Source organism: Canis lupus, chromosome 25 (assembly GCF_011100685.1).
Source record: "Canis lupus familiaris isolate Mischka breed German Shepherd chromosome 25, alternate assembly UU_Cfam_GSD_1.0, whole genome shotgun sequence".
NCBI lineage: Eukaryota > Metazoa > Chordata > Mammalia > Carnivora > Canidae > Canis > Canis lupus.
The window spans coordinates 22,003,960-22,023,497 of NC_049246.1; positions in this window are offsets into that span (position 1 = coordinate 22,003,960).

The following is a 19,538-nucleotide window of genomic DNA, read 5'->3' on the forward strand; positions in this document are numbered from 1 at the left end:
TTTGTTTTGTTTTCTTTTGTTTTGTTTTTTGAGAGAAAGAGAGAACAGGGGAAGGGGCAGAGGGAGAATGAGAATCTTAAGCAGGCTTAATGCCCATTGCTGAGGCCAACATGGGGCTTGATCTCAAAAACCTCGGATCATGACCAGAGTTGAAATCAAGAGTTGGATGCTGGGACACCTGGGTGGCTCAGGGGTTGAGCATCTGTCTTCGGCCCAGGGCATGATCTTGGAGTCCTGGGATCAAATCCCACAGTGGGCTCCCTACATGGAGCCTGCTTCTCTCTCTGCCTGTGTCTCTGCTTCTCTCTCTCTCTCTCTCTTTCTGTCTCTCATGAATAAATCTTTTTTTAAAAAAGAGTTGTATGCTTAACTGACTGATCCACTCAGGTGCCCCTTCACACTTCATTTTCAAATGATCCTATTAAATGGAAGTCTACAGAATTGCTTGAGTTTTTCTCAATAATAAACATGGAGTCATAAAGAATTCTAGGGGGAGGGATGCCTGGGTGGCTTAGCGGTTTAGCGCCTGCCTTCGGCCCAGGGCGTGATCCTGTAGTCCCAGGATCGAGTCCTACATCGGGCTCCCTGCATGGAGCCTGCTTCTCCCTCTGCCTGTGTCTCTGCCTCTCTCTCTCTCTCTCTCTCTCTGTGTCTCTCATGAATAAATAAATAAATAAATCTTTAAAAAAAAAGAATTCTAGGGGGATAACATAAGATCATTGCTCTGATTAGTAAAATAATTGGGTGAGAATTTTGATACTCACATTTTAATATTCTTACTTAGCCAGTGTACAAAGATGTTTCTGTAGAAGTTAACTATAAATTATAAAGTATTAACCAAAGTGTTTCCTCCAGATATTCAGTTGTAACTATAGGTTGATAAAGATCATATAGGAAGTATGCTAGGTGAAGGAGAGCTTGGATAACATTACAGACTTAGCTACTACTTATTTGTGATCATAATTTTGAAAGCCAGTCAGGCTAAATTTGTATTCTTATGAAATGGAAATCCCAGTATACATTTAATAAATGACAAAGGTATATCTAAATTCCATGGTATGTTAGCACAATCTAGTGGAGCAGGATTTGACTTGAGTTGGAAATGAAAGTCCTTGAGAGCAAGTCAGTATACAGCATAGATTATATCATGGTAAGTGCTTCTCAGAGGAGGAATTTTAGGAGGAGGCAAGAACCATTGTCATCCTTGTAAAAAATGGTGTCTAGTTATAAATACTGTGGAAATTAGAGGACCAAGTGAATCTGTAAATTTCCAGAGAATTAAAAGGGCTGTCAACTAAATATAACAATCAACTTATGAGAAATTAATAATTATTTCTCAAGACCCTGCTAATGAAGAATTTAAGAAAGTGGCAAATCTAGTTGCTTTTGGCAAAATTATCACCCTCACCTAGGAATCTTACTGTCTTTTCTCCCCCCAAATCAACATAAGGACATCTGAATTTACATTTGGTCCTAAGCAGAAACAGCTTAATATTCAACTGAGGTAAAAGGTACAGGCAGTACAAGTAGGTTCTTATGCTCAGACGATGAGAGAGAGAGAGAGAGGCAGAGACACAGGCAGAGGGAGAAGCAGGCTCCATGCAGGGAGCCCGATGTAGGACTCGATCCTGGGACTCTAGGATCACGCCCTAGGCCGAAGGCAGGCGCTAAACCGCTAAGCCACCCAGGCATCCCTCCCCCTAGAATTCTTTATGACTCCATGTTTATTATTGAGAAAAACTCAAGCAATTCAGGTAGAGACTCTTTGTATTTGGGACTCTAAGCTATATTAGAAAGCTATTCATTATACCTCATTTGAAAGGAAATTGTTGGCATATTACTTGACATTAGTCAAGATTCCTTTCATTCTGAAAGGGCGTTAAATAATTCTAGATCAGAAGATTCCATCATGTCTGAGATGATGTCAATGAATCATTACAATATGGAAGGAGCAATGTGACAGTTTCATTGTGAACTGGAAGTGGTGTGTTCAAGAACTCATCATAAGGCATAAGTTGTGGGAAACAGTTTCATCTTATATAGAGATGGTTGTTTCATTGCACATTAGACCAACACTAGAGCACTGAGGACCTTTTTCCACTTGTCTTGCTGAATAGTCAATCAGAACCCTATATGTCTCTTCCAGGTGTGCCAAAGTAAGTTGCCTGATTCACAGATAGAATTCATGGATTGAGGTCCCTGTCATTTAAAAATCAGCAATAGATCATGCAAATTTTAGCAAATGTTAAAAACTTGACTTAGAAGACAAGAGCAAATCTGAAGAGTGGGTAAAGTCTGGATTGCTTAAGCTAATGATGAATTAGGTATCAACTCTCAACTCTCAGGAAAACATTTAGACATTCATAAGCTCCTGGAGATGGAGACAATGACTTTGCTATTGTGGTCAAGCACATGGGCCTCAGATTAAATAGATAACTCAGAACACCACTCTTTGAGGCTAGAGAGGATACAATTATAATTTATATTTTTCTCAACAGAGGTGACAGTTAAGTGAGTAGATTTCAAGTGCTCCCACCACACTCACACAAAAAGGTAACAAGAGTCGATAGAAATGTTAACTAACTTAACTATGTTTAAGTATGTGTTTTGATATACACATACATACTATGTGTATATCAAACATTATATTGTATACTTTAAATATGTGCATTTATTTTTTTAAATATGGGAAAATAAAAAAAAATAGATTGACAAAAATCAGCAATCTTACCTAATATCAAATGTTACAAACATTACTAATAATTTCAAGAACATAAGCAGTCAAGCAAATGAGACAAAGCAAAATGGTCTGAGACATCTTGTATTTCTCTTCTTTGTCACATCAGACCTATGCTACCTGAATTAGAGCAATACATGAGGTCTGAATGCAAGGATTTTAGAAGTTCTTCAGAAATATTCCAGTTAGGAAACATCTCAATATTTTTTATCCCCAAGATTTGCTTACTCACATGTTATTTTCTAGAGAAACATCCCTCATAAATTCTTTTCTTTTTTACTAAAAATAATCTTTAACAGAGGACATCTTGAGAAAGACATTTAATGGATAAGATCTCTTTCACCTGAGAAATACCACTAGTCTATTTACCTGGAAGACCAGGTCACAAAGTGATCACATGCAATGTTTTTTTGTTTGTTTGTTTGTTTTGTTTTGTTTTTGTTTTTTTGTTTTTTGGCAGGGACATATCCTCCAGTAAGTTGAGTGAATGGATCACAGTCCAGCTGTCCTTCATTATCTCATACAATTTTTCTTTGATTTTGCCTGGTCCATTGCATAAGGCCAAGGTTCTAATATATGTTTATGCAAAAGACGTGACACAAATGCCCAATAAATGACATTTAAACAATTGAAATGGTTTATTTGTAAGAGTTCTTCAGGGGTAATAGTAACTTCTTCCTCTGTAGCTAAATTTCGTTAGCTCTGAACGTGGCTTCATTACTCAGTGCAAAGGAAAACCTAATTCCTTTCATGTGAAAATGTATGATACTGCCTTAAAGTGGGGCTGGGAAAAAGTATGAGCTAGTCCACCGTTATTATAATTTTTGGACGTAAATAGTATTTCTGCTGAGCCAGAAAGCCCAACCATCAGAAGGGTAAAGGCTAAAAGAGGTAATAAATGGAAAAAGTAGGAGGTCATAGCATAGGGAAAAGAGGCTCTTAGAAGTCTATTACAATCACAGAGGGAGGCAATCATTCCATTTCCACCAAGTGCATGAAACACTATAATAATACTCCTACCTGTCTCAGATCTGGTACTGACTAATGACCAGTGGTGGGAAAAATTTCTGGAACTATTCTCTCTCAAGAGGGGAAAATAGACTACTGCTGAATTTCAAGTTCTGCCTAAAGAGTTCATTCAAATAATTTTTAGTAAAGGAATAACAAAGCACCCTCCGATGCTACAACTTGCAAGACTCAAATACAGCTATCAGCTGGTTCACAGTTTAGAAGCCATACTTATTAGTCTGGTTAATTAACTACAACTTCCAAGACTCAAACACAGCTATCAGCTTGTTCACAGTTTGGAAGCCATACTTATTAGTCTGGTCTGAAAGAATATTGAACAGACAAGAGACAGAACAACAAAGATTCTACACTCTGGGTGGCCACAAATAAAGAAGAAACATTGCTGAGACAGGAGTCTCAATAGGTTAAAAAGTAGAATGAAGCTGCCCAACCAGTATGTCACCATTGTTCTGTAAAAGTGAACAACATTTATGTAAAGACAGTAGAAATGAAACATTAAAGATAGTTTCAAAGGGGACTCCTTTGGGTGTGATTTGGTGACAAAAATTACAGGTAACTCCACTCCATAAGGATGCAAAGAACATTATGGAAAGATTTATGTTCCTCCCCACTAGAGCTGTTACAGGGGTTAAGATACACTCAAGTGACAGTCACATGGGACATACAATATTTTTCAGTGTACACCATTATTTCAAACAGTATGAAATCTATTAGTGTGCTGTGGTGATGGCATAGGTGATGGCTTGATCACTACTGGTCCCCCTGTGACACAGGTATGGTAGGAGCTGGTCTTAGAGTACTAAGCCATTATTTTAGGTTTATCATCATGACATAAAAGATTTGCAAATTCTCATAACAACACAAGAGGGAGGTTTCTTCTAGGAGACAGACCACAGCTGGAAATTGATCTGGAGGAATGACAAAGATCTAATTGAATGGAGAAACAAGATAAGGATGAATGGATCATCACATCTATCAGAAAAGCTGAAAGCAAGTTTGTAATCTCACCTGGGGAAGCACTACTGGGTATTCTAATCGCAATGGGGTGGAATGTATTTAAAGTGACTGGGAGTTTTAAAAAGCCGGGCAGCCCTGGTGGCTCAGCGGTTTAGTGCTGCCTTGAGCCCAGGGTGTGATCCTGGAGACCTGGGATCCAGTCCCGCATCAGGCTCCCTGCATGGAGCCTGCTTCTCCCTCGTCTCTGCCTCTCTTTCTCTCTCTGTGTCCTTCATGAATAAATAAGTAAAATCTTTAAAAAATAAAAATAAAAAGCCAAGCTAAGGAATACCAACCAAACATGAGAAGTCAGTGGTGAACCCACATTATGGCAAGTTGTCACTGGACAGTGCAGTTTTGTTGTCCTTTCATTGAAAATAAAATTTGCCTTACACATATAGCACAACTGGTTGTGACTCAATAAAGGAAAAAAAATCCCTTAGAGATATTAATTAAAGGAGGTAAATGGTTGGTGTTTTTACTTAATGAGAACTGGAAGTTCCTGATTGTCAAAACTTATTTTATAAGGTATAGTTATACTCACAAACCAGATGAACTATAAAATTGACAAAATAACAACTTCTTGTCACCATTGTAGTCACTGGGAAAATGCAGTATGTGTGAAAGTTTGCTTCTGTTGGAAAGGAATGGAAAAAAGATACTTTAATTATACTGATGTATGGCATGGCAAATGTTATTTTAATATCTCAGTTATGTAGTGTAACAAAAGATTTGTATATTTATCAAAATAATTAAATAAAAATCAGATTTTTGTAGACTGGAAACAAATAACCTACTGTCTTTAGACCATATTTGGTATGTGGAATATTTTTCTGGGACCCATGAGCTACATATTGTTTTAACATATTTAAAGGGTTTTAAACTGCTGGAGTTGGCCATCCAGAGGACATTACTGCAGGTTGAATTGTGAACTGGACCCAAGCAATCATAAGCTCCTCACCCCTTCCTTATCCTTGGATGTACATTCCACTCATGATTCCCACACTAGGAGTGGTTTCAAGGACAGAGCCTTGAGAGTAAGGTGTAGTTGAGACTATCGACATTGAACATGTGACTGAAACTAGTTAAGGCCTCTATATAAAGTTTTAAGAATCTGGTGCTGAGCAAAATAAGTCAGCGAAAGACAAATACCATATGATTTCACTCATATGTGGAACTTAAGAAACAAAAGAGCAAAGGGGGGGAAAAAAGAAAGGGAGGCAAGCCAACCGTAGAAAGCAAACTGATGATTACCAGAAGGGAGGTGGGGGATTGGATGGATGAAATAGGTGACTGGGATTAAGAAATACATTTGTGATGGGTACTGGCTGTTGTATGTTAAATGTTGAACCACGATCTCATACACCTGAAACTAATAATATTACACTGTGTGTTTGACTAGTTGGAATTTAAATAAAAACTTAAAAAAGAGTCTGGTGCTAAACTCTACTCATCTTGTAGCACCTGTTACAAGCCCTATATGTAGTTCCCTTGCTTATTAAACCTGCCACCCACTAATCTGGAGTGGCCTCTTTCTTCTCTCCCTGACCTCTATATACAGGAACCAGTTACAGATTTCTCCTGGGAAACTCCTGGGGTTTTGAACCAATGTAAACAAAAAAACGAAACAAAGAATACATAATAAAGGCTGCAAAACTTCAGTACAAAGCAGGAATAAGACCAATTTTCTGGTAAAACTAATTTTATTTCTGCCAGCAGCATCCATCCTAATGGTAATATAAGGGTTAACAAATCAATTTAACCTTTCTAAATTAATTTGTTATATTACCTTCTATTGATCTATCCTAATGCAAATGTATTGCTTGCAAAATACTTTGGAGATTTGTTTGACCTCTTTATTGTTGTAGGATATGGCAATTAATTTTTTTATTGAGATTCCAATTAGCTTTCTGCTCTTACAATGTTTTACCTAAATCTTCCTTTAAAGTTCCCCTAAGGTTACTAGAAAAAGATCATCTAAGCATGACTGTATTAAAAGGTAGAAGTAAATAAAACATTACTTATGTTGTGTACAAAATTGAGGTTACTCTAGGTTAACTGAATCAGATTCCTTGAAGAGATAAAGATGTTCTAAATCATGAAGAATTAATCAGAAAATTCTAATTGAAAAACAGGACCACAGTAGTCTATTATGAAAGGGGAGAAAGTGCCAAATTAGCACTACAGAGCAGGGAAATCTGAAAGAAATTTTACAGACCATTGCCATCATGACCCTTGTAAAAGTGTTCTTACACAGAAAAAAAAAAAAAAAAAAAAAAAAAAAAAAACCTCAAAAAACAAGAAAGCTCTGAGGAGCGGGACTTCATGATTAAGACCACCCAAGGAGAGTCTCTAACAAAAGAAAATTGAGTTCTATATTGGAGGTGGTCTGCATGTAAAATGTTAAAATGTCCCTGCAGACACCAATACGGGGGGTAAAGTTTCAGCAATTACTGAAGGGCAACTTTGAGCAAGGTTATGGGACAATATTACAGACACAACAATGGAAAGAGAAGAGCTTTAATGTACAGCTCTGTAACAATCCCAGCTAGTACCAACCATTTAGGTTAAGAATTAAAAAGTACATTAAAAAAACTATCCTCTTTCTCCTGTTGATCCACCTGGCATTTACTGACCTTGAATAAAAGGATGAGAAATGGCTGAAAAATAAGAATAAAAAGGTAGGAAAATCTGGAACAGTCCCTGCCATGCACAAATAAAACCACAGGACATTCACAGTGAAAGGGAGCACAACGAAACTCACCCAGGCACTTTAGCTCAATAATGGGAAACTCAGGTTTTCAATATATCTGAATCTTTCAGCTCAGAGGGTGGGGAAGTAAGAAGGGAAAGAAAGGGTAAGTGTGGAAGCCTAAGTGCATACCATTCTCATACCTAAATTTCTGACCCTGATATTTATTCTGTACTGAAGTTGGATTAAATTGTAACTTCAAATCAATTTTTCATTAATTTAGTATTTCTAAATATACAAACACTAGGCAGGTTTTGTTTGTAGTGAAAGGCATTAACAGTTTATTACTTAAACATTTACTTTGGAAAAGGAACAAAAATTCTCATATAACTTAGTTTTTATATTGCCAACATGTCTTTGACTATCCCTTTATATCTTTTTTTCTTATACCAGGCATATTGAGGTTGTTGGAATACAAAAAACTGTGTGCTTTGGACCAGACTACATATTAATCTTAGCTATGATTCAGACATCAAAATTTATTGTACAAAAGCAGTAATAATTTCACAGCAGTTAGGCATTTTCCATTGTCACTGAGGCATTAAGGTAACACTGAATTACTAAATTCTATCATTACATTGAACTGCCTTTTGTCATATTCCTAATTCAAGGCTTTTTAAAAAAATCTAATTAACTATATCCTTGAGAAAATTCTGAAATCCTCAGATTCATCCTTTTCTAAGTACAAGTCAAGAGGTTAATTTAGCATATTATAAGACCGTCACATAGTTCATGATATTTTTATTTCTTGAACACTGTCAAGCCAATCTTAATGACATAAATATTTACTTTATTGGGGAAAAAGGAATTCAAAGCAATATTATTAGTTTGTATCTCCCTGAGAGAGATGTTTTAATTTACATTCTTTATTAGACAATATTTGAAGAGGGATTTAAATAGATCTAACAAATGACCTAGCACCTTTTTCTTTTCTTTAGTCCACTCTACCAATACATATTTCACTTTGAGCAGATAGGATTTAGTCTAGTAAAAAGAGTTGTCTTATGTGTTACTGTGGATTTACCACCAAATCATAAGTTTCTTACATTCAGGGTTTGTAGTAAGATGCCTTTATAAACTCCAGCATATCAGACAAAATAATAACTCAAAATGAAAGCTCTTTATTTTATTTTTGGAAAATTCTGTATAGTAGTTACTGGAACTGGAACTCTAAGGATATTATCATGTGCTCACAAGGGGTTCCTTAGTTTACTCCAAGATGAGAACACAATTTATCATGGACTGTGAAGAGATGTAAATTTAACTAGATAGACAGAAGTGTCCTAAGGAAAAAAAAAAATTATTTGATGTGAGAAGGCAAAAATATAAATAAAAAGAGGTGATCACTCTCTAATGGATTAGATTATTTATTAGCTATTCAAAACATGATCTAGTATGATTCCAAGCATTTAATGAATAAATTATTTAAGTTGTTAACACCATTCTCAGTAATGTAAGTAGTATTTGATAAAAAATTATTTCTTTCAGTGTTCATTCTTATAGGAATTTCTATAGAATGAGATGACATATCTCTCTACTTGAGAACCTTGGGACGTAGAAAAAAGCCTTATATATGAACCCAAAATACAAACAGATGAAAGCAAACAAATTAGCATATAGATTTAAATGTGATGCAATTTAGGGGTGCCTGGGTTCGGTGGGTTAAGTGCTTTCAGCTCAGGTCAAGATCCCAGGGTCCTGGGATTGAGCCCTGTGTTGAGTTCCTTGCTCAGTGGGAAGTCTGTGTCTCCCTCTCCTTCTGCCCATTCCCCCCTTGTGCTCACTTGCACTCTCTCAAATAAATAAAATCTTTAAAAATAAATAAGTAAATAATATATGTAATACAATTTAGAAAACAAAAAGAATAATTGGGTAGGAATATTTCTATATCAGTCAAAGAAACTATTTTCTGCTGGAACTTATCTGAATGGTTACATGGCAACATGGAAACATTTCAAAAAGAGCAGGGAAATTATTTGAGACAAAATTGTCCACTTGGGAAAAATAATAATGATCATATTTAGATCATAGTAAGGGACAAAGAGAATTTTCTCTGCTTAAAATTCAATGTCTGTTGGAGTGGTAGGACAACATAGGTTTTAAAAAAAAGCAAGCTAAGAAGAAATGAAGTTATGGATTAAGATTTTTCAGGGGCAACTGATAGTCACTCTAGAATTAAAAAAGAATGAGTAGTTGATATAGAAACACGTATGCCTGATAACTCTTATTACTTCATGTTGATGCTTTAGGCAAAAATAATAAAATAGGCTCTTTATAGGTGCCATCTATAATTGAAAGTTTTGGGTGAAAAGAAGTATGTTGTATCTAAAATGGTGTGAAAAGAGAATAAATACAAAGTTGCCTAACTGGCAATTCAAACTTTTAATGGGTAGATATACTATATATATCTTACATGCATATATATTTTATATCTTATGCATATATCTTACATGAAATATATAATAAATATAAAAGAAAAATCTAAATTAAAAGATAAGAATTTTATAATTTTGATTGAGAATTAAAATGTGCTTAGAATGTAAAGAAAACATATGAATCTGAGAAAGTATTTAGAATTTTCTTGGATAAGATTATTATAAATAATGGCTATGAATGTTGATATCTCAGCATACTTTTTGGAGGAAGTGTGAAGCATCAAAGGAGTGGAATAACTATTATAGAACAGATGTTATGGGAATTCCCAAGAGCACTGGAAAGTTTTATTTTATTTTGTATTTATTGCAAGCATTTTTCTTAATGCTTGAAAGTCCCTAGTTATAATACAATAAGAAAAGAACTATAACCCAAGAGAACATCTTTACAGCAGATGGTTGTTGAGAAATTTCACTTTAACAAGCATGATAAGACTGTAAAAGAGAAGTTCTAGGACAAAAAGTAGTCAAAATCTGTCTTTAGTTTTAAATTTAAAAGTTTACAATCCTTTATTAAAGATATATAATATTATTGTTTTGTAATATTATAAAGAAAATCTGTTAGAAACTACTTTTTATAATATAATATGCTAAATAATGTTTCTTTTAAAATTTAATAATTTTCTTTACCCAATGGATGTATAACTAGGCTTGGGATTTTAACTACATAATAATATATTACTTTTATCTGTGATTTATTAATGAGTTTTCAAATATGTTACTACATAATATATTAAATATGGATAGTACCATTTATAAAAATAAAATACACTCTAAGAATGTCATCTGTAATTAGAAAACACACTCTAAGAATGTCACCAAGACTGTGTACTACAGTCTCTCAAATGCATGGTTTTAACATTTATATTGGAAATTAATTTAAATTAAAAATCTTTAAAATATTTGAATTACTTTTAAGTGACAATATAATTATATAAATCATATAATGTCATTTTCTTCAAAGTACATCTTGTCCTTTTCTGGTAATTCTCTGAATGGATTACCATGAGATTATAATAAAGAAATAAATATATGTTAGTATTAGATGTTTTTAAACTTTGTCTTAGCAATTCAAATAGTTACATTAGCATATTAATTTCATCTGCCTTAAATTTGGATAGCCACATCTAAAAAACTTCATAATACTTATTAAATGTTAAAGGGGATCAAAATATGCCACCCCAAAGTATCTCATTTTGGCATAAGGATTGTTTTGAACTGAAAGTAATTAGCTCTCTGCCTTCCCCCTTTCCTTCTAAAAACAGAGCATAAATTTCCCTTGTAAATGTAACATAAAATTCAATTTTTAAAGTTGTCTCCTTCTCTACTATCAGAAAGAGGAGAATGAACCTTAAAACACTACAGACAATGCTCACCAATGGGGAAGACATCAAGTTGAGTCTGCATAACAAACTTTCCTAAATAACCCTTATCTTTAGTTTCCCTTCGTATATTTACTTTTCCCAATTTACTGCTCCTAGAACACCCTAATTTCCTTTGTCTACTAACTTCTCCACAATTTATTACCTTTTGTTAAAATGATATATAAGCCCCAGGTTTAGCCATTTTTGGAGGTTTTTTCACTTGTTTTCTGTGAGGTTCCTTGTATGCATGTAAAATAAAATTTTCTTTCATTAATCAGTTTTGACCAATTTGATTTGCAGGTCCCAGTTATTAAAAATGAGTTTAGAGGAAAGGTTTTTTTGTTGTTGTTTATTACCTCTTCAAAATTAAGACTTGGTGAAAATATTATTATGTGAGTGGAAAATAAAGTTGAGAAACCAAGAAACCTGATTCATGCTTCTATTGCTTTTTCATATCTTGACGTGTATATCAAATCTCTTTATTTGAAAAAACAAACCCCTATTTTCTATTTTGTTAACACAATGTGCAAAAGAATAATCCCTAGGACTATAATGATTCAGAAGAGAGTCACCTGAGATTTAGAGAATAAGCAGACAACACAAGTCAATCTACATAATTCAGTTTCAAGCAGATAACACAAGGAAGCAACAAAATGTGAAAGTCACCAAGCACACATAGTCTGATAGGAGTCACTATACACAAGACTACCCCTTCAACTTTAGAAGTAGCTGTTTCACCTAATTCCTAGAAACAAACACAAAAATTCAAGCAAAATGGGGAGATAGAGGAATATGGTCCAAAAGAAAGAACAACAACAAAAGGCCCTCAGCAAAAGAATTAAATGAAACAGAGATAAGCTAAATACCTAATGATTTAAAGTAATGATTGTAAACATACTCAGTTGGAGAGATAATGAAAGAATTTAGTGAGACCTTCAATAGAGAGAAAGAAGCTATTAAAGAGAACCAATTAAAGCTGAAGAATACAATAACTGAAATAAAAAAGACACACTAGAGGGGATCAACAGATTGAGGATGCAGAAAAATGAATCAGCAATCTGGAAGACAGGGTAATGGAAAGCACACAAACTGAATAGCAAAAAGAGAAAATAATTTAAAAAATGAAGATAGATTAATAGATCTCTTGGACAACATCTAGTGAAGAAACATTTGCATTATAGAGGTCCCAGAAGAAGAGAGAGAAGAAAGTGTAGAAAACTTATTTGAAGAAATAATAACTAAAGACTTCTCTAACCTAAGGAAGGAAATAGACATTTAAGTTCAAGAAACACAGAGTTCCAAACAAGATGAACCCAAAGAGATCCACACCATGGTATATAATAATTAAAATGTCAAAAGTTAAAGATAGAGAATCCTAAAAGCAACAGGGGAGAAACAAAAGTTATCTCCATGGGAAAACCTATAAGGCCAGCAGCTGATTTGTCAGCAGAAACTTTACAAGCCAGGAAGGTGTGTCATGATATATTCAAAGTGCTGAAAAGAAAATACCTACAACCAAGAATAATCTACTGTCAAGGTTATCATTCAAATTTGAATGAGAGATAGGAATTTCCCAGAAAAAAAAAAAAAAAAAAAAAGAAGAAGTTATCACCACTAAACCAGCCTTAAGAGAAATATTAAAGGGATTTCTTTAAGTGGAAAAGAAACAATCAAAATTAGACATAAGAAAAATAGGAATTAAAAAGATAAAAAAATTAGACCCATTTACATAAAATGTGGTGAAGGGAATAAAAAAGGAGGTGAAGGGGAAATGAGAAAAAGACAAAAGATTTTTTTTTCTTTAAGAATGTATTTGAATACCAATGACCATAGAATACATATGTTACATATGTAACATCAAACTCAAAATTTATGACAAATACACAAAAAATAAGGAGAACAAAAATCAAACAAAATATTATACTCATCAATCACAAAGGAAGAGAGCAAAAGAAGAGAACAAAGAAGTAAAAAAGTAACCAGAAAACAAATTTTTATAATGACAGTAAGTACATACCTATAAATAATTAATTTAAATATAAGTGGCTTAAGTTCTCCAATCAAAAGACAAAGTGTTAAGTAGAATGGATTTTTAAAAAAAGACCCAAATATATGCTACTTACAAAGGACTTCACACCTAAAGATGCATACGGACTGAAATTGAAGTGATGCAAAAATATTCACCATGCATATGGGAGTGAAAAAAACGCCAAGGTAGTAATACTTATTTCAGAAAAAATAGACTTTAAAACAAAGACTGTAACAAGAGACAAAAGGATAAAAGGATCATAAAACAAGAGGATACAATAATAGTAAATATCTATGCATTCAACACTGAAGCATCTAAATACATAAAGCAAATATTAACAGACATAAAGAGAAAGATTGATGGCAATACAATAAGAGTAGGGGACTTTAATACTCCACTTACATCAATGGATAGATCATCCAGACAGAAAATCAATAAGGAAATAATGTCTTTGAATTGCACCAGAGGGACACATTGGACCAGATGGACATAACAGATACATACAGAACATTCCATCCAAAAACAACAGAATGCATATTCTTTTTAGCGCACATGGAACATTCTCCAGAATAAGTCACATAGTAGGCCATTAAACAAGCCTCAGTAAATTTAAGAAGATTGAACTCACACCATGCATCTTTTCTGACCACAATGGTATGAAAGTAGAAACAAATCACAAGAAAAAAGAAACTGGAAAAAACTCAAACTTGTGGAGACTAAACAACATGATACTAAACAACCAAGAATGAAGCAATCAAAGAAAAAATTTAAAAAATAATACATGGAGACAGAAGAAAATGAAAATACAATAGTCCAAAATCTTGGGAACATAGCAAAAGCAGCTCTAACACAGAAGTATATGGCAAAACAGGCCTACCTCAGGAAACAAGAAAAAACTCAAACAATCTAAGCTCATGCCTAAAGCAACTAGAAAAAGAAAAAAGCCCAAGGTAAGTAGAAGAAAGGAAGTACTTAGATCAGAGCAGAAATAAATGACATTGATACTAAAATAACAATATAAAAAAGTTAATGAAACCAAGAGATGATTCTTTGAAAATATAAAAAAAATATTGACAAACCCTTAGCCACACTCATAAAGAAAAAAGGAGAAAGTATCTAAATAAGTAAAAGGAGAAAAGAAGGAAGAGAAGCAACAACTGATATGAAAGAAACACAAAAGATTTTAAGAAAATATTATTGAAATTATATGCCAACAAACTGGACAACCTAGAAGAAATGGAGGAATTCCTAGAAAGATTAATCTCCCAAAACTGAACAAGGAAGAATTAATCTGAATAAACTGACTCCAAGTAACAAAATTGGATTGGTAATAATAATTTTTAAAAACTACCAAAAATACCAGATGAATTCACTTGTGAATTCAAAGAAGAGTTAATACTTATTTTCCTCAAACTGTTCTCAAAAACAGAAAACGAAAGAAACATCCCAAATATAATCTACCAGGCCAGCATTAACCTGATAGCAAAACCAGACAAAGATTCCACAAAAAAGGAAAACTACAGACCAATATCCCTAATGAACATAGATGCAAAAATCCTCAACAAAATATTAACATACAGCATACAGCAATACATTAAAAAGATCCTTCACCACAATCAGGTGGAATTTATCCCTGGGATGCAAGGTTGCTTCAATAATTATAAATCAATCAATATAATAGGCTATCAACAAAACAAAGTATAAAAATTTCATCATCATTTCAATTGATGCGGAAAAAGCGTTTGACAATTTTTAATGTTATGAGCCTCATATTTCTTATCTGCGAAATGAGAATGATAATAGTTCACTTAAGGTATACAAAGCATTTACATAGTTCCTTGCACTTAGTGCTAAACAAATGTTTGTGATTATCTCTAGTACTGACAGTGAATCATCACCTTTGAAAATTATATGCCGAGGGAGGAGGGGCAAGATGGCTGAAGAGTAGGGTCCCCACCAAATTACCTAGATAACCTTCAAATCATCCTGAAAATCTACGAATTCGGCCTGAGATTTAAAGAGAGAACCACCGCCACCACCGCCACCGTGGTTGTTCCTCCTGGGGCCTCACGGGGTAAACAACACCCACTGAGCCCTGCACCAGGCCGGAGGCAGAGCAGCTCCCCCAAGTGCTAACACCTGAAAATCAGCACAACAGGCCCCTCCCCCAGAAGAACAGCTAGACGGACAAGTTCCAGGGGAAGTCAAGGGACTTTAGGTACACAGAATCAGAAGATACTCCCCCGTGTTTTTTTTTTTTTTTCTTTTTGATTTCTGTTTCCTTCCCCCACCCTTTTTTTCCCTTTCATTCTTTTTCTTTCTCTTTCTCTTCTTTTTTTTCTTTTTTCTTCCTTTTTTCTTTTTCTCTTTTCTTTCCTTCTTTCTCTTTTTCTCCTTTTCCCAATACAACTTGTTTTTGGCTACTCTGCACTAAGCAAAATGACTAGAAGGAAAACCTCACCTCAAAAGAAAGAATCAGAAACAGTCCTCTCTCCCATACAGTTACAAAATCTGATTACAATTCAATGTCAGAAAGTCAATTCAGAAGCACTATTATACAGCTACTGATGGCTCTAGAAAAAAACATAAAGGACTCAAGAGACTTCATGACTGCAAAATTTAGATCTAATCAGGCAGAAATTAAAAATCAATTGAATGAGATGCAATCCAAACTAGAAGTCCTAACGACGAGGATTAACGAGGTGGAAGAACGAGTGAGTGACATAGAAGACAAGTTGATGGCAAAGAGGGAAACTGAGGAAAAAAGAGACAAACAATTAAAAGACCATGAGTTTAGATTAAGGGAAATAAACGACAGCCTGAGGAAGAAAAACCTACATTTAATTGGGGTTCCCGAGGGCACCGAAAGGGCCAGAGGGCCAGAATATGTATTTGAACAAATCAAAGCTGAAAACTTTCCTAATCTGGGAAGGGAAACAGGCATTCAGATCCAGGAAATAGAGAGATCCCCCCCCAAAATCAGTAAAAACCGTTCAACACCTCAACATTTAATAGTGAAGCTTGCAAATTCCAAAGATAAAGAGAAGATCCTTAAAGCAGCAAGAGACAAGAAATCCCTGACTTTTATGGGGAGGAGTATTAGGGTAACAGCAGACCTCTCCACAGAGACCTGGCAGGCCAGAAAGGGCTGGCAGGATATATTCAGGGTCCTAAATGAGAAGAACATGCAACCAAGAATACTTTATCCAGCAAGGCTCTCATTCAAAATGGAAGGAGAGATAAAGAGCTTCCAAGACAGGCAGGAACTGAAAGAATATGTGACCTCCAAACCAGCTCTGCAAGAAATTTTAAGGGGGACTCTTAAAATTCCCCTTTAAGAAGAAGTTCAGTGGAACAATCCACAAAAACAAGGACTGAATAGATATCATGGTGACACTAAACTCATATCTCTCAATAGTAACTCTGAACATGAACGGGCTTAATGACCCCATCAAAAGGCACAGGGTTTCAGACTGGATAAAAAAGCAGGACCCATCTATTTGCTGTCTACAAGAGACTCATTTTAGACAGAAGGACACCTACAGCCTGAAAATAAAAGGTTGGAGAACCATGTACCATTCGAATGGTCCTCAAAAGAAAGCAGGGGTAGCCATCCTTAATCAGATAAACTAAAATTTACCCCGAAGACCATAGTGAGAGATGAAGAGGGACACTATATCATACTTAAAGGATCTATCCAACAAGAGGACTTAACAATCCTCAATATATATGCCCCGAATGTGGGAGCTGCCAAATATATAAATCAATTAATAACCAAAGTGAAGAAATACTTAGATGATAATACACTTATACTTGGTGACTTCAATCTACCTCTTTCTACCCTCGATAGGTCTTCTAAGCACAACATCTCCAAAGAAACGAGAGCTTTAAAAGATACACTGGACCAGATGGATTTCACAGATATCTACAGAACTTTACATCCAAACTCAACTGAATACACATTCTTCTCAAGTGCACATGGAACTTTCTCCAGAATAGACCACATACTGGGTCACAAATCGGGTCTGAACAGATACCAAAAGATTGGGATCGTCCCCTGCATATTCTCAGACCATAATGCCTTGAAATTAGAACTAAATCACAACAAGAAGCTTGGAAGGACCTCAAACACGTGGAGGTTAAGGACCATCCTGCTAAAAGATGAAAGGGTCAACCAGGAAATTAAGGAAGAATTAAAAAGATTCATGGAAACTAATGAGAATGAAGATACAACCGTTCAAAATCTTTGGGATGCAGCAAAAGCAGTCCTAAGGGGGAAATACATCGCAATACAAGCATCCATTCAAAAACTGGAAAGAACTCAAATACAAAAGCTAACCTTACACATAAAGGAGCTAGAGAAAAAACAGCAAATAGATCCTACACCCAAGAGAAGAAGGGAGCTAATAAAGATTCGAGCAGAACTCAACGAAATTGAGACCAGAAGAACTGTGGAACAGATCAACAGAACCAGGAGTTGGTTCTTTGAAAGAATTAATAAGATAGATAAACCATTAGCCAACCTTATTAAAAAGAAGAGAGAAAAGACTCAAATTAATAAAATCATGAATGAGAAAGGAGAGATCACTACCAACACCAAGGAAATACAAACGATTTTAAAAACATATTATGAACAGCTATACACCAATAAATTAGGCAATCTAGAAGAAATGGACACATTCCTGGAAAGCCACAAACTACCAAAACTGGAACAGGAAGAAATAGAAAACCTGAACAGGCCAATAACCAGGGAGGAAATTGAAGCAGTCATCAAAAACCTCCCAAGACACAAGAGTCCACGGCCAGATGGCTACCCAGGGGAATCCTATCAAACGTTTAAAGAAGAAATCATACCTATTCTACTAAAGCTGTTTGGAAAGATAGAAAGAGATGGAGTACTTCCAAATTCGTTCTATGAGGCCAGCATCACCTTAATTCCAAAACCAGACAAAGACCCCACCAAAAAGGAGAATTACAGACCAATATCCCTGATGAACATGGATGCAAAAATTCTCAACAAGATACTAGCCAATAGGATACAACAGCACATTAAAAATATTATTCACCACGACCAAGTAGGATTTATCCCCGGGACACAAGGCTGGTTCAACACTCGTAAAACAATCAATGTGATTGATCATATCAGCAAGAGAAAAACCAAGAACCATATCATCCTCTCATTAGATGCAGAGAAAGCATTTGACAAAATACAGCACCCATTCCTGATCAAAACTCTTCAAGTGTAGGGATAGAGGGAACTTTCCTCGACATCTTAAAAGCCATCTATGAAAAGCCCACAGCAAATATCATTCTCAATGGGGAAGCACTAGGAGCCTTTCCCCTAAGATCAGGAACAAGACAGGGATGTCCACTCTCACCACTGCTATTCAACATAGTACTAGAAGTCCTAGCCTCAGCAATCAGACAAAAAAAGACATTAAAAGCATTTAAATTGGCAAAGAAGAAGTCAAACTCTCCCTCTTCGCTGATGACATGATACTCTACATAGAAAACCCAAAAGCCTCCACTCCAAGATTTAGAACTCATACAGCAATTTGGTAGCGTGGCAGGATACAAAATCAATGCCCAGAAGTCAGTGGCATTTCTATACACTAACAATGAGACTGAAGAAAGAGAAATTAAGGAGTCTATCCCATTGACAATTGCACCCAAAAGCATAAGATACCTAGGAATAAACCTCACCAAAGAGGTAAGGGATCTATACCCTAAAAACTATAGAACACTTCTGAGAGAAATTGAGGAAGATACAAAGAGATGGAAAAACATTCCATGCTCATGGATTGGCAGAATTAATATTGTGAAAATGTCAATGTTACCCAGGGCAATTTACACGTTTAATGCAATCCCTATCAAAATACCATGGACTTTTTTCAGAGAGTTAGAACAAATTATTTTAAGATATGTGTGGAATCAGAAAAGACCCCGAATAGCCAGGGGAATTTTAAAAAAGAAAACCATATCTGGGGGCATCACAATGCCAGATTTCAGGTTGTACTACAAAGCTGTGGCCATCAAGACAGTGTGGTACTGGCACAAAAACAGACACATAGAGAATGGAACAGAATAGAGAATCCAGAAGTGGACCCTGAACTTTATGGCCAACTAATATTCGATAAAGGAGGAAAGACTATCCATTGGAAGAAAGACAGTCTCTTCAATAAATGGTGCTGGGAAAATT